Source organism: Schistocerca americana, chromosome 2 (genome assembly GCF_021461395.2).
Source record: "Schistocerca americana isolate TAMUIC-IGC-003095 chromosome 2, iqSchAmer2.1, whole genome shotgun sequence".
Lineage (NCBI taxonomy): Eukaryota > Metazoa > Arthropoda > Insecta > Orthoptera > Acrididae > Schistocerca > Schistocerca americana.
The window spans coordinates 325,747,193-325,764,792 of NC_060120.1; the positions used below are offsets into that span (position 1 = coordinate 325,747,193).

Sequence of the window (17,600 nt, forward strand, 5' to 3'; positions counted from 1 at the left end):
TAAGTTTATGCCATCCTTTTTCATACACCCTGTATGCTTAAGATAAAATGTCTTAGTCTAAATTCACCATGTTCTGCTCCTGGAGTAGCTATTGGAATATTTGGGAGAAGGGGAAGAGCAGAGGGTGGCCAGAAAGCCATGTTCACTGTTATCTTTGGCTGGTGTGGAGCTGTGCCCCAGAGTGATTTTGACATCAGAAATCTTCATTTGCATCATTGGATTTTGTTCACTTGCTTATTGGGTGTGTCTTCACCTGAAAGAAAACCAGAAGCCTTACAATGTTAAACAAAACTATCAAAACTGGACAACTTTCAATCCACACACAAACATCAAGATATTGTCTCAGAAGAAGCTGAGTATTACAGTCACTGTGGTGCAGTGGTTATGATACTAGACTGTTGCATGGAGGGTTGTGAGTTCAAACCTCATCTGAACTGTAGAATTTTAATTTCTATATTCTAGAAGTATCCACAAATGACAAGAATCATTGTACTGGAATGTTCTGTAACTGCACATATATCTTATGTGAGCCATTGTATCGTCGATAATGTGCGCTATCACAAATTCCAATACCCAGTGCCTCCACCAGGATAATGTCACGTAGAGGGAGGTGTAATTAGGTGAATGACGAACGCTAACTTCACTTAACGGAGGTTTGTTCAGCACTGGCATATGCAAGAGCGCAGATCGAACTGCATTTTCATTTCAACCCGCCGTATAACATCCTTGTAATGTCTGATTCGTATCTCTACAGACTGTATCGATAAGTTAGTGGCCGGCCGGTGTGGCCGAGCGGTTCTAGGTGCTTCGTTCTCGAACCGCGCGACCACTACGGACGCAGGTTCGAATCCTACCTTGGGCATGGGTGTATGTGATGTCCTTAGGTTAGTTAGGTTTAAGTAGTTCTAAGTTCTAGGGGGCTGATGACCTCGGATGTTAAGTCACATAGTGCTCAGAGCCATTTGAACCATTTTTGATGCCGACTGCCTCTCAAGAAACCCTGTGCTAGACCATAAAGACTTTGATGAAGAAAGTGACTGTCTCGCTGCACTCCAGGATCTCGTTGCTGAGCAGAAGAAGGACGCCAAGATATCTCAAATTACGCTTGCCTTAAATGGGTCAGAGGATGTGAAAGGACAATTTAATGTAGTTAATGGATTACTTTGCAAGAAAAACTTTGATCCGTTTGGAAACAGGTGGCTACCAGTGATTCCTAAACACATGCGCTTAGATGTTCTACAGATATTCCATGACACACACGAGGCCGGACATTTAGGATTTACTGTGGCATACGATAGGATCCACAAGAGATTTTTCTGGCCAGGTTTACTTAGCAGTGTTTGTCACTAGGCGTCGCACTGTCGAGAGTGCCAGAGGAAAAAGGCAGTTCCTCAGAAACCACCTGGCCGACTTATACCAATTCCACCAGCCGAAACCCCTTTCCAGCGTGTTGGGATTGACATCCTCGGACGATTTCCAACGTCTGCTAGTGGCGATAGATGGATTACTGTTTTCACTGATTCTCCGACACGCTATGCCATTACAAAAGCCGTGAAAACAGCCAAAGCATCAGAGGTAGCCAAATTCATTGTGGAAGACATTGTATTAAAACACAGTGCCCCAAGGTCGTTAATTACGGATCTAGGGAAACTTATCCAATAAAATCTTGTGACAGAGATAAACCATCAGTGTAACATTACTCATCACATGACAACTGCCTACCATCTGCAAACTAAAGGGCTTATTGGACGCCTTAATAAGACCTTGGCCGACATGCTATCAATGTTTCTCCATGTTGATCAGAGCAACTGGGATGAGGTGCTACCTTCGTGACGTTTGCCTACACCACCACCAAACAAGACACCACAGGATTTACGCCATTTTTCCTGCTGCATGGGCGTGAAGCGAGAACGACAATGGACACTGTATTTCTGTTACATCCTGATGACGTGGACGACGACTACATCGAGCAGGTGTGAATCAGAGCTGAGGAAACTCGGCAGTTAGCTCGACTCCGCACGCTGCAGACTCAAGTAAACGATAGTCGAAGGTATCACGCGAGCCACCGCCCTCTTGTCTATCAGCCTGGTGACCTCGTCTGGATCTTCACTCCTGTTCAGAAGTTTGGTCTCTCTGAGAAGCTGCTTTGGACCTTATAAGGTTGTAAAACAGTTGTCTGATGTTACATATGAAGTTGAAGATTTCGACCCTGACACAAGACGACGAAAAATCAGAGATATTGTCCACGTTCTTCGAATGAAGCCTTATAAGGAGCCTGCAACCCAGGGTCAATTCGAAGCTCCAGCGACAAGCAGAAAGGTGACGAAGAGCGTAGCGGCAAAGGAAGTTCTAAGAAAATCACCGCCAGGGCAAACATCAATCATCGGGAGTCTGAGTGTGCAGGACTGATAACTTGTTCCTGGACTAGGAGGATGTAACACTGAGACACTGTTCACTCAAGGAGGGAGCAATGTCGCGGAAGAAGCTGAGTAGCACAGTCACCGTGGTATAGTGATAATGATACTATACTGTCGCATGGAGGATTGTGAGTTCGAAACTCACCTAAACTGTAAAATTTTAATTCTATATTCGGTTCGAGTAGATTCTAGAAGTATCCACAAATGTCAAGAATCATTGTACTGGAATGTTATGTGCAAGTTCTGAATAAACCTTCGTTAAGTGAAGTTAGTGTTCGTCATTCATCTAATTACACCTTCTTCTATGCGACAATATTAAGACAGCAGACTGTGAAATTCCTGGGGAAGTATTTTGGGGAGCAGGTGGACATCCTCACAGCGGGGGATCAGTGAAAAATCTATGATATGCACTATCCACACAAAAGAATAACGCCACACTTGCAATAACAATTTTGTCTTGTGCAACTGACATCCACTGGAAAAAAAGTCTGCTACGCCTACACTATGGGCATTAATATGGGTTCTGTCCACCTTTCACTTTTACTATGGGTTTTTAAGTGTCCTGAGGGCACTCCGTTATGTGTGTGGATGTATGTGGAGGAATGCCAGCCCATTCTTCTTCAGTATATTGTGATGATGGATGCTGGGGTCTGAAGAGAAGTCGAAATTCTCACTCGTTCCAAAGATATTCTATTGGATTCAGGTCAGGACTCTGGGTAGGCTGGTCCACTTCAGGAGCATTACTGTCAATGAACCATTGATTAATGCTGCTATATGACAGAGTTCATAGTTGTGTTGATACAAACAACAATTGCCTCTGAACTGTGCCTTGTAGTATACAGCACACAATGCTGTAAAATGTGTTTACGTCCTTCCACAGTTTGCATTTTCTCAAGCACAATACGCTGTCCACAGCCTGACATTTGAGACAAGAGGGGAAAAAACCATATCATAGCACCACCTCCCCCTTACTTCACTGTTGGTACTACAAATGATGCACATAACGTTTTCCAGGCATTTGCCAACCTGAAACCCATCCATTGCATTGCCAGAAGTAGAGCATAATTCATCATTCTCCCATCCACTGTCCAATGGTAGCCTTACACCACCTCAAGCATCACTTAGCACTGTGTACCAGAATGTGTGGCTTATGACAAGGTGCTAGACCACTGTGCCCATTCTTTTTAACTCACTATACAGTCATTGTGCTAGCTGGACTGCTGGTAACACTTTGGAACGTACAAGAGATTCTTTCCACAGATTTCATGCATCTTTTTAGAAACACTCTCTCCACAGTCTCTGTCTGTCAATACATGCGACCTGCCTTGTCCTGGTTTGGCTGCAGTTCTTCCTTCACCTTTCCACTTTGTAATCACATCGCCATCAGTCGATTTGGGCTGTTACAGAAGGATCGTAATTTCCCTGATGGATTTCTTAATCGAGGTGACTTCAAATGGCTAGTTCACATTCAAAGTCACTGTGCTCTCCTGACAGACCCATTCTGTCGTTACTGTTTCTCTACTGGCAACGTACTGATCCACCTCTTTCGATCTCTAGAGGGCAATTCTGCATCACACAGGATTGTCTATACACCTTTACTAAAATAGTATATTTTGAGTCTGTTATAAAGAAAAAAAAATCTTTTCGAGAAAGCAAAGTAATTTAAATCTAATATTACAACATACACAAAACAAATATTAGATGTATACACTACTGGCCATTAAACTTGCTACACCAAGAAGAAATGCAGATGATAAACGGGTATTCATTGGACAAATATATTATACTAGAAGTGACATGTGATTGCATTTTCACCCAATTTGGGTACGTAGATCCTGAGAAATCAGTACCCAAAACAACCACCTCTGGCCGTAATAACGACCTTGATACACCTGGCCAAACAGAGTTTGGATGGCGTCTACAGGTACAGCTGCCCATGCAGCTTCAACATGATAACACAGTTCATCAAGATTACTGACTGCCGTATTGTGACAAGCCAGTTGCTCGGCCACCATTGACCAGACGTTTTCAATTGGTGAGAGATCTGGAGAATGTGCTGGCCAGGGCAGCAGTCGAACATTTTCTGTATCCAGAAAGGCCCGTACAGGACCTGCAACATGCGGTCGTGCATTATCCTGCTGAAATGTAGGGTTTCGCAGGGATCAAATGAAGGGTAGAGCCACGGGTCGTAACACATCTGAAATGTTACGTCCACTGTTCAAAGTGCCATCAATGCGAACAAGGGGTGACCGAGATGTGTAACCAATGGCACCCCATACCATCACACCGGGTGATACACCAATATGGCAATGACGAATACACGCTTCCAATGTGCGTTCACTGCGATGTTGCTGAACACAGATGCGACCATCATGATGCTGCAAACAGAACTTGGATTCATCCGAAAAAATGATGTTTTGCCATTCGTGCACCCAGGTTCGTCGCTGAGTACACTATCGCAGGCGTTCCTGCCTGTGATGCAGCGTCAAGGGTAACCGCAGCCATGATCTCCAAGCTGATAGTCAATGTTGCTGCAAACGTCGTCGAACTGTTCGTGCAGTTGGTTGTTGTCTTGCAAACGTCCCCATCTGTTGACTCAGGGATCGAGACGTGGCTGCGCGATCCGTTACAGTCATGCGGATAAGATGCCTGTCATCTCGACTGCTAGTGATACGAGGCCATTGGGATCCAGCACGGTGTTGCGTATTACCCTCCTGAACCCACCGATTCCATATTCTGCTAACAGTCATGGGATCTCGACCAACGCGAGCAGCAATGTCGCGATACGATAAACCGCAATCGCGTTAGGTCACAATCCGACCTTTATCAAAGTCGGAAACGTGATAGTACGCATTTCTCCTCCTTACACGAGGCATCACAACAACGTTTCACCAGGCATCGCTGGTCAACTGCTGCTTGTGTATGAGAAATCGGTTGGAAACTTTCCTCTTGTCAGCACGTTGTACGTGGGGAAAGCTTCGTTTCACCCGAACGAGCTAAGGAAGTGACGTCAAAATGACGTAGCCCAGCGTTCGCGAAGTATGTCGATACGTCGATCGCCGAGTACAAATCGAGTTGACGTGATAGTTTAGGCCAGCCACGGCTGTTCGGGTGCAGTCTCAAATTGAGTGTCCGAGGAGAGGGACTGTGTGTTAACCACGCAATAAAACTATGTAGTTAACATGTGGATAAGAGTGTTTTCTCTTGTATTCTAATTAACTATACTGCGTCTGTTCGTTCATCCGTGGCAAAATATGCGTACGACATGTCTTCCAGTTATATTTGCCAAATTTTACGTGCTTTCCCTAGTTGGTTAACGATGTGCCATAGTAACAGAGTACTCCAGAAAATTGCATATAGAATCGAAAAACGCGTTAATTGGTTTGTTGCAACATATTCACCAAAGTCTGATTAAAAAACGAAAGTTGTCACAGACTCAAAGAGTTCTTTCTCTATATTTGCTGCTGAATATATGAAATGACTCGTGTCAGCACATCATTTAGAACATTCATTCCCACGCCGTATCCGCAGTTTCAGAATTGAACGTGGATGTTCAGACGACTATTTTAAAAAAAAGAACTAATTAAAAAGAAATGTAAATAAATTATGAAACAATTACCGGTACTCTCATGTGAATGCTATTTTTCTGAAAATGTATGTATTATTCTCCTGTTTTCATTAAGAGCAGTGTACTGTCTCCAGCCACACTCAATCATGGCTCCATACATACAGAACTGTACCAATAGTGTGCAATAATGTGTTAATAAAAAGTGAAAATAATATATGGCTACCTGAGTGGTAGTAGGAGATTAAACATAATTCACAAACTAAATATTGAGGTAACTGTGTGATTTGCTTGGCATAATATTTGCAGCTTCTGAACCTTTTTTACCCTGAGGGGCAGGGTGGATTTTGTAAACAGCAACAATTTGTATTGTTTAAAAAAATTACATCACTGAATTTCTTTTTGTGTACTGTATCATTTATAAATTGCTCATCTCTATTTGGAATGTATCCTCATATGCTAATACTGAATGGAAAGTAGTTAGCTTATTTGGAAAATAGCTTGGTAGCCCATACAAGTATGTTTCATTTGTTTGCATCCAGATACTGATATTGGAGACTTTTAATAGAGTGACACATTGTTTTAGTATTGTTTTTTCTGTGCACCCCCACAGAATTTAGTACATGTTGTTCATTGCCATTCCCTCAGTCTTAGAAGGGTTATTTGCAGTCGTTTTAGCCACACTTGTGACGGAGTATTTTGCGCTAGGACTCTGAGGACCTTTATTCTTCGATGGCATAAAACCATAGTCAACTTCGTGGCATGAAAGCAAAAGTCGCAGAGCTTGGTCTCCTCTACAAATGTAGTAGAATATCAAATGTTCAATTCAGTCTGGTGTCAATCATTCTCTGTTTTATTTATTGTGATTAAAATTATGTTTGATAACTGTTAGCATGAGACACTGGCAAGTGCTGTACCGAGATTAAGGGTAACAGTAAACAGTGGGTGCATAGAATACTCTTTATCCTAAGCCTTTGACCATATTTGCATGTTCATGGAGATGAGATAACCAAAAGCCCGTATGGACAAAGCTCCTAGCTACACTTTTACAGAATGGCATGGAGGAAGGGATGCAGATCAAGACAGCAATGGCCAGGGTAGGGGAGGGCAGACTTTCACGGGGCTGAGCTTCTCTGCTGTGTTTCCAAAGGAGTTTTCATTATTTTTCAGGCATCAGTTTCCTTTTGAAGTACTAACCATTGCTACAATTTGAAGCAAATCATTTTGTCATCTTAGATACTGAAATAGTAATATTAAGCTCCTTTTTTGCATTAACGATTGTTTTCCTTAATCCATCATTTATGAAGATTGGCAATTTTTTGGTGATTGTGGAAATCTCTTGAAATTGTGATGAAAACTCATCTATGCATGTTTAATATTAAACTGTCAGTACTCTATATACAGGAGACTGTCCTAAGCTAGAGTTTATGGTTACAGATTTTTCACTGTACCTCTCTAACTGGTTCTAAACTGCAAAAACACTGAACAACTAAGGTCTTTCTTAGCACTTTCAGTTAAATAATATACATTAAAAACTCCCCACAACATTATTTCTCTTTTAGTACTAGGTGTAGCATGTATGTTTCTTAACCATACATGTACTGTACAGATATATGTGTGATTCATAAACTGCCAGCTCTTACCAGCATACCATCGATTTTCATCTGTGTACAGGCCTAAAATTGCTAGAGTGCCATCATTTGTTAATTTTTTTTTACATCTATACATGTTTGCACACAATAATTGCACATCCAGGCTACAATAATGGGCTACATGATTGTGTCCATGTAGCATCCCATGGTGTATTATGAGAAACACAGCAAATGACCGTTGTCTGCACAATCCATTGTGTTGCTGAAGCACCCAATGAATAGGTTTGTGTTGTGCTTTTCGGCAAGGGGATGGCCCAGCTCTATTACTGGACACATTTTTAAATGAGATTTTCCATTATATCTTCAATAAGAAATACTTTTTTATTTCTTGAACACACTGTCTGCCATGTGGCTGCAGGCAGCCACAGTAGAACTAGATGCCTGACACTACGTAGCCACTTGAGGCCACAGCAGAGCCTAGCACCTAGCACTGTGTGCCTGGCAGTGAAATATCCATCGGTGTGTGCCAGTCTGTGTGTTAAACTTCAGTGTTTTAACCAGTTGCAATTGTGTTACATTGTTTAAAAAATGGAATATATCTTCAGTTTGTAAAATTTTGTACAGTAATTACCTAGTCAGTACAGAGAGATAAGTGATAAAGTTTAACTCGGGTTGAATGGGAGCATGTTCCATTACAGTCAGGTATGCAAACCACTTGTTCCATTGCACATTGTGTGTAGTGGAGGCTTATTAAATCTATGGAGTGCTTTCTGCTTATAATAGTGCTAGAGCAACATTTATATCATCTCTCAGACCAATAACCCACCATAGTACTTCCTGAGGGTGAAATGCAACATTTACAGTGAGAATTCTGTTAACACCGTCTTGTGTTAAAGGATTTCCATTTTGGTTCTTTCAGGTAATGAGATACGAAGCCAAGCAGGCCCACTTATATAGATTTTTGTTTACTTTATGTTTTGGCTTCAATAGTGAACGAAAATATTATTTAAAATAATATGAAGTACCACAATCAAAATGTTGCAGACTTTTTTTTTATAACCCTTACCACATTGGTGCCAATGTTACACAGGAAAACATTAGTGGCCAATGATGAAACTGAAGTGCTTGTGGTATCTACAATTTGAAATGTAATATATCTCATAACATACAAGACAGATCACGATTTGTTGTAAAAAATGGCAAATTGGATATAAAAGATCGTGAACTACAAAAGTAAAATAGATGAATTTTAGAACCATTATTTCTTAAGTTGTAACAGTGATACTCAGGACAGTTTATTTACAACTTGAAACATACCTATCGTAGATTTACAACAAACTCACAACCATGAATTATTTGATAGAATGGTAGCAAGTTTTGCCGGGCTAACAACATTTCTAATAACATTCAGAATTAGTAGCCTTAAGTTATTGTCCCCAAAAAACACCATACTGAATTACTGTCTATCTGGTGAGCAAGAGTCTCCAGAAACACAAAAGGAAAGGGCAGGAGGACAATACCAGGTGTAGAAATTTCCCTGTAGTAGGCACTGTATATGCCATTTTTAAAGTTCTAATCTTCTTGTGAAGTAAATAAACCTAAAAACTGTAAGTTTGTTAGTTTGGTTACATTTTTCAGGCACCATAATCAAACTACTTGACTTTCATATCTGTGGATTCTAGTGGGTAATTGCAAATGATTAAGAAAACTTCATAATTATTGATACCACATTGTTTTATTATCTGTAATAGGAAATACATGGAGTTTAGTTTTCACTCAAAAAGGATAATTACATAATGACATTTCTTCATATGTCCAATTCACATACATAGTCCATGTGTGCTTACATAAATGCAAAACATAAAATACGTTGACATGTACAATAGTATAAACATTTTAAAAACACTAACAACTAGTCATTTTGAACAACAGATTGTGTGTAAGCTTAAAGGAACAATGCACACATAAGAGTATGCACTGAAAAATATGATTTGAAAATTGCTATTCCCTCTAATGTCATGTTTAGCTCATATGATTCATTGCCAAAGGAAATGTTAATTACATAATTGAATTTATTCATTCCAACATGTGTATTCTGACTACACAACAAATTATGAGCAATGTACGTAAGTTTTTTGAGTTGATACTGTTTTATAAATGAAAAACCTTTTCTCAAATATTGTTTTACCACACAGATTAAACAACTTACACCCATGTGCTCAGAGCTGATTTGTTGTAAGGAAATCAGTGAGTGACCAGGATGCAGTACAGAAACACACTTGCTGCAAATAAAACTTAACTAAAGTTTGTTTGTTAACACTTTCGGGGTTTGTGCACTTTAGTGTTGCTGGAACAGACCAAATTGGATGAACATAATGTTTCACCCAACAGATAGTACAATTTATAGCCATATGTATCGGGCTCTGTTTGATCTGAAGAAAACTGTTATTGACCAAGATGCATTAAGGAATCAAATTAATGGGTGGGAAACGGAATCGAAGGCTGAGAGATTTTGTTCAGACTGTTTAGAGATGACAATGGAAAAGTGCAGCCATTGCTTTTTTGTTACCAGCACAAGTAGCAAAGGGAACTTTTGAAAAGGTATGGTAGGGTTTAGGGTATGTTTGCTTGATGCAACATACAAGACAATGAAGTATGACATTCCGTTATTTTTCTTGGTAGTGAGAGCTAATGTATGCTATTTAGTAGGTGGGATATTCTTCATTCAAGTAGAAAACACTGCTTCAATTAAAGAGGCTCTAGAAATTTTCAAGGCACGGAACCCAGATTGGAATCCAGTTTCATGGGTTACAGATTTCTCTGAGCCTGAGATATGGGCAATTAAAGGAACATTTCCAATGTCAAGGGTTTATCTTTGTTTATTTCATCGAAAGCAAGCCTGGCAATGGTGGCTTAGCAAAAAGAACAATTTAGATGTACCGGGAGATAGTGAGCAAATTCTGAAGCTGTGGGAAGAAATTGTAGAGTCACCATCTGAAGAACAATTCTTAACTGCAAAACAAAACCTTCAATTTCATGAATTGTTAACTAGAAATTCTGGTGCACTTTATTATTTTAATAAGCAATGGCTTTCAGTGTCTGAAAGGTGGGTGAAGGCCTATGAGGACAAGGAGAATTTCTTCGCCAATATAACTACTACTACTAATGGTGTTGAATCACTAAATAAAAGAGTAAAACATTTTTTCTTAGACATTCAGCAGATATAACACTGACAGGTGTTGTTAAAGTTTTAATAAATGATTTCCTCCCTAGCCTGTTTAAAAAATATTGTCTGAAGAATTCAGCTGTGAAATCTTACAGCAGAGAGATTCCTCACTTCTTGCATAACAAGTCACACAAATTTGTGAATCACGTAATGAAAATATATTCTTCAGCGCAAACTGGACTTACCGAAAGCTCAGTGAAATAAATGGGCGAGGGATTATTTTGTGTAGAATGTGCTGAGGCCAAGGATTGTTACTATGTGGTGAATTCTGCAAAGCCTAATTGCACATGTGAAGACTTCCATGCAAACATTTCTGCGCAATTTTCATTTATTACCCTGGCTGGGACTTTCATAAGTTGAATGACAGTTACAAGAACAGCCCTTTCATTTGTCTCGATGGGACCTTTGGGTTTGGCTCAAGCAGCAGTTGGTCTGAATCTGCCAGTCCTGTATTACAAAGTTCAGAGGATACCAGCAGTGAGGAGGCAGTAAACCAAGGCCGTGACAATCCCAGAAGCTCAACTTCATCAGAGGAGCAAGATGCACGGGAATTAGCAAGGCAGGTCATAAACCTGACCTACAGCACTATAAACATTAACAGACTTTGAGAATGTGTGCTCTAGCTACATCTTATCCTGAGGATGGTGTAATAGCATCATGATAAAAAAAAAAATCAGAAATTTGCCTTTCTGTCTTACTTGAACACGAAGGCCACTTCTGCAGCAACCTGTAACAATATAAAATTGTCAAATCATGTACAGTGAAGTGGTAAAATAACGTGCTCCTAGAAATATAATTCAGAATCAGATACTATACTCACTTTTGTCTCCATGTGGTAATTTGTTCACTGTACAGAAAACCTGGAAAATTCAGCCATTTGTCTGAAACTGAGCACTCATTTGTGTTCATTATATTTTCCCTTGGACTGATACGGTCTTGACTAAGTGCAGAAAGCAAAATTAATTGAAAAAAAATTGCCTTGTAATAAGCATTCATGTAAATAAATGTTATCACATTACGCACCTTGATGATACACAACCAGGTAATGTGCCACAGCAAACTTATTTGTAACGGTAGGGACTACCGCACCTGGGTGTGCATTGTGTGTCAATTACACTTTCCACGAGAGAAGGAGGTTCAGAGGAATGATCACAACATTGCCTCTCGCTGCTGGGAGAAGACAGCTGTGTCACCTGAATGGGAATACAATGATTAACTTTAAAATAACTTGGCCTGCAAGTGATTTTAATCAAAAATCAATGCAGATACTGACATACCTTGATGTTGCCAAGGTGATCTGCAACTGCAACTCTTTTGTAAATTTTGCTTGTGGCTTGTCCATTGCTCCCATGCAATACAAAAGAACCAAATAAGCTGATCTGAATGCTGCTTTTAAATGTGGCACAAGAACACAGAGTACCTGTGAACCGTGAAATAATGTAGTAAGCAAAAAAAGGGTAAACAATACATATTTAATGATGAAGCATATGTAACACGTTTAACTGCAAAAGGGGATAACTCCCACACCACCCACAGCTTTAAAATAAAAGATAGATTGCAATTCTTACCTATCACTACTGCAATCTATATATGACTGACAAGGTGTTGAGAAAAATTTCCTTTGCAGTATAATAATCTGTATGTACACTGAGTAACTGTGGTAAATAGTACAGATTCATTCTACTTGATGCAGAGTACACATAACATGTCTAAGAACGGTAATATTATAACAACGCAAAGCCCAGGATGGAATAACAATTTTACACTTCTCCATCTTGGCTTTCAGCCAAAGCTCCTTCATCTGAAATATAAATTAGACACACATTCTGGCCACAGTAGTGAGAGACATTGGTCATGGGTGTGTATTTTTCTATTTCAGATGAAGGCCTTTGGGCTGAAAGCTAAGAGTTATCAATCTTTTCATTGTACCAATTTGTGGGAACATTTTGTATCCTTTTTGTAATGTTAATATTCTACCTCATTAAGTCTGCCACAATTGGGAAGTCCTCAATTAAAGCTGATCTTCAACAGACACTTTCTACTTTTTGGATAGTGAATGTCAAACATACTGTGTGAATCTGGAATTAGCAGCAACATGTCAGTTCGTCTTTAGCAAAGTGCAGAACACTGCCTGCCATGACATACAAATTTCATTGTAGTAAATTACAGTTTACAGGATATGTTTATCAGCAGTGACTAAGGGCTTAACCCATTGTCTTTAATTATCAACCATCAAAGATCCTCTTGCAACACTGTCTAAATTGTTTACTCTATCTGCAAGGTTGCTTTCACCTCATGGTTGGTAGTCTTAACAAGTTGTTTTACAGAAGTAATTGCAGATGTAACACATGTCATTAAAATTTCACTATGGAAAAAAATCGAACACTGTGTGTGACATTACTTTTACCACGCACCCCTATACTATATACAATGAGTTGATACAATATTAGGAGCTGCACACATAGAATGAGTGGTATCATGCAACACAATGTCTCCATTTTTTATGTACCTATCCCTGCACTTCATAGGTCAATGAAAATGTCAGAGCTACTGAGGTAAATCTTTCCAAATAGGTGAGGCTCTATACCATCTCACTGTTAGAAATTAAAGGGGCAGGATAACAAATTAGGAGTAGCTCAAGGAGTGTGTGTTGATCTCTCAAGAAGATTGGCAAGCAGGGGGATAAGTAGCTACTGGAATGATACTACCAATGAAAATAGCAATACTTTAGTGATTAATGGATCTACAGACCAGAGCCTCAGACAAATTCGTATATGTATACACATATAGGTAGAATAATTGAATAATCTTAGGGAATTGTATATAACAGCCAATTGTGTGTCAGAGTAGCTGTACAACAACATTTAGTCCATTCATGCATGTGGTGAGGCATTAGCTACTTAAGACAAGAGCTCCTTTCATCTGACCACCACCAGACTGCATACAGCAAATTCCACAACAGTGGAACAATAAAACTTTTAAGCGAAAAGATCTAAAATTGTACCCCACAGTACAGTACAAGAACCATGTAGATTGAGTCATCCCAGGTGCCTCTACCTTTCAGTAATTATAGTAATATGTAGTGAAAGGGGGGGAAAAAAACTGTATGAGAGGTAAGGTGGAGGGAATGCGGGCAGAGAGAGAAAGAATTTGCTTACAGGAAGATTTACAAGGCACATATTATTAGAACAGGAAAAGTTTTTGGTAAGGTAGGACAAACTATGAGAGGAGGAAGGGGCAGCTGGCACTTGTGCAGACTAGACAATGGGTGTTATGTGGAAGCAGCCCAAGTTTTGAACAAACTATTGTGAAAAATCTAGAACAGGGCCAGTGGCGTACTTACACCTTTCGCGCAGGAATGTTTTCAGCACTTCTTGTGAAGTATAATGGAACAAAAGAGGGTGTGTCAGCTGTGTTATACAGCCAATGAGATAGCAGTAGGCAGACTACATGTTTCAATGTAATACATTTGAAAGAAAGGATGAAACATTGTTGTAAACAATAATCATATATTTAACTGCTCCCTGTTTGAGTCACAGCTATTTAAACTGTGCTAGCATCTGAAAACTGAGTTCAGTGTCACAACCCAAGGTGTATTCGAGAAAGTAGTGAAATATTTTTCTCCTCTTGAGTTGGTATGCAATCAATGTACACAAGAACAATGAGTAAGTGGATCAATGTTTTTTACTTAAATCATGGAAGACTGTAGGTGGAACGGTGCTTTTTAATATAGCACACGTGCAACTTTCAATGAATACTGATCTACCTACCTTCTTCCACGATGGAATTAAAAAAAAAAAAAAAAAATTGATCTTGTTACTCAAAGTGGAGGCTTATGCTGCACTTCCAGATGATTCCACCCACTTACTCTTTAAGAGTCATTTCACCATCACATCTGACATTTTCATGTCTCTGCAATTAATCCATGAGATATACACAAGCAGATGACATCATCATGCAGAACAATCACTGAAATCAGTAATTTATAGCTTGCGCCCCTTATCACAAAATATTTCTCAAAACTCATGAATACAATGAAAAACAGAAATCATAAAAATGCTTTACAATTTCAGCGCTAGAAGTCTATTGTGTCTGTTCTTGTCTCTCATTGAATATGTCAAAGAATCATTCTTCTGGCTACGCAAAACTGTCGCTCGCCAACCAATGAGCAGTGGATAAGCACCATTTTGACTATCGCTGGCCCTGACCTAGATTTTAGCACCAATTATATAAAATCAAATTGGCTTCAGCAACTGGTTTATTAAATTTAAATAAATACTACTGGCTGTCTTGCTATGTTCATGCCTAACTGATTCGGGGGACTGAGCTGTATTTTGTATTTTATTTATGTTCCTCTTTTAGTCCAGGGTGATTGGTATGGGCATCAATGCAAGTAAGTAGTTCTTTCAATGATTATAGTTGTAGTACATTAGTTTTAGAAAATGTATGCACAATAAATTTATTTTGACTTACATATTCTTCGAGCTAAATTTGCTTCAGCAGAGAGGTAGGATACTTCAGATTGCAGCTGTTGAAGCAAAGCATGTTATCTTACACCTTCCATCCATTTTCATACAGTGTGATTACGAGACTTGGGCAGTATGTGGTACACCAAGAAGCTGAATTTCCCTCACAAAACATTATCAAAGCAAACACACACACACACACACACACACACACACACACACACACACACACACACACACACACACCGCTTTTATGATCCTGATAATGGAAGACCACCGGCTTGTGGGTTTGACGATGTTAAATCGTCCACACATTCTCGAAGCCTCTTCAGCGTTCTAGCAATTGCTTCTCTGTTTTTACAGTTGTAGGTCAGGTTTATGACCTGCCTTGCTAATTCCCGTGCATCTTGCTCCTCTGATGAAGTTGAGCTTCTGGGATTGTCACGGCCTTGGTTTACTGCCTCCTCACTGCTGGTATCCTCTGAACTTTGTAATACAGGACTGGCAGGTTCAGACCAACTGCTGCTCGAGCCAAACCCAAAGGTCTCATCGAGACAAATGAAAGGGCTGTTCTTGTAACTGTCATTCAACTTATGAAAGTCCCAGCCAGGGTAATAAATGAAAATTGCGCAGAAATGTTTGCATGGATATTTCCACCTTTGGAAGTCTTCACATGTGCAATTAGGCTTTGCAAAATTCACCACATAGTAACAATTCTTGGTCTCGGTACTTTCTACACAAAATAATCCCTCACCCATTTCTCTCACTGAGCTTTCGGTAAGTTCAGTTTGCGCTGAAGAATATCTTTTCATTACGTGATTCACAAATTCGTGTGACTTGTTATGCAAGAAGTGAGGAATCTCTCTGCTGTAAGATTTCACAGCTGAATTCTTCAGACAATATTTTTTAAACAGGCTAGGGAGGAAATCATTTATTAAAACTTTAACAACACCTGTCAATGTTTTATCTGCTGAATGTCTAAGAAAAAAATGTTTCACTCTTTTATTTAGTGATTCAACACCATTAGTAGTAGTTATATTGGCGAAGAAATTCTCCTTGTCCTCATAGGCCTTCACCCACCTTTCAGATACTGAAAGCCATTGCTTATTAAAATAATCAAGTGCACCAGAATTTCTAGTTAACAATTCATGAAATTGAAGGTTTTGTTTTGCAGTTAAGAATTGTTCTTCAGATGGTGACTCAGCAATTCCTTCCCACAGCTTCATGATTTGCTCACTATCACCCGGTATGTCTAAATTGTTCTTTTTACTAAGCCACCGTTGCCAGGCTTGCTTTCGATGAAATAAACAAAGATAAACCCTTGACATTGGAAATGTTCCTTCAATTGCCCGTATCTCAGGCTCAGAGAAATCTGTAACCCATGAAACTGGATTCCAGTCTGGGTTCCATGCCTTGAAAATTTCTAGAGCCTCTTTAATTGAAGCAGTGTTTTCTACTTGAATGAAGAATATCCCAACTACTAAATAGCATACATTAGCTTTCACTACCAAGAAAAATAATGGAATGTCATACTTCGTTGTCTTGTATGTTGCATCAAGCAAACATACCCTACCATACTTTTTCAGAAGTTCCCTTTGCCACTTGTGCTGGTAACAAAAAAGCAATGGCTGCACTTTTCCATTGTCATCTGTAAACGGTCTGAAAAAAAATCTCTCAGCCTTCGATTCCGTTTCCCACCCATTAATTTGATTCCTTAATGCATCTTGGTCAATAACAGTTTTCTTCAAATCAAACAGAGCCCGATACATATGGCTATAAATTGTACTACCTGTTGGGTAAAACATTATGTTCATCCGATCCGGTCTGTTTTCCCCAGTGAAATTTTTTTCCACAAATCTCTCCAGTTCTAACTTAATTATCCGAACTGAGTTAGTCCCCTTTGTAACTATATCCCTGATCTCTTTTGAAAGCAAAGGGTGTATGTGTCCAACCGTTTTCACACATTCAATGCCATGATTATGGCGGCTTGCTTGGGAGGCAGCCACATAATATCGCAGATAACTTTTTGGTACCTGTGTCGACTCCAAGTCGAGTTTCAGTTTCTCAGTAACCTTTAATACAATACAAATTTATCAGTGAATTACAAATATTTATATACAAGAGCTAGCCAAATGACATACATGTAACTTATCAGGCTAATATATCTACACATTACTCAGTTGGATACTCACTCTTTTTTTTGAACTGTCTGTTGCCGAGTTTATCGCATAATCTGGGAATATCCTGACACACTTAACATCCAATGTTGCTGGACAGCCTTTCTTTTGTGTGTCCATGAGAACTTTTCTCTTCTTCTTTGGGTTGACATGGTCC

The 17,600-nt window shown here is 39.5% G+C and overlaps 1 long non-coding RNA gene across 1 annotated transcript; it reads right to left on the reverse strand.

The window, feature by feature from the left end:
- Positions 1–10,041: 10,041 nt before the first annotated feature.
- Positions 10,042–17,594, reverse strand: LOC124595681. Its single transcript, XR_006978230.1, has 5 exons — positions 17,459–17,594; positions 12,078–12,220; positions 11,824–11,993; positions 11,621–11,740; positions 10,042–11,527 (listed from the first exon to the last, which is right to left on the reverse strand). It is a non-coding gene; the product is annotated as an uncharacterized LOC124595681 (long non-coding RNA).
- Positions 17,595–17,600: the final 6 nt, after the last annotated feature.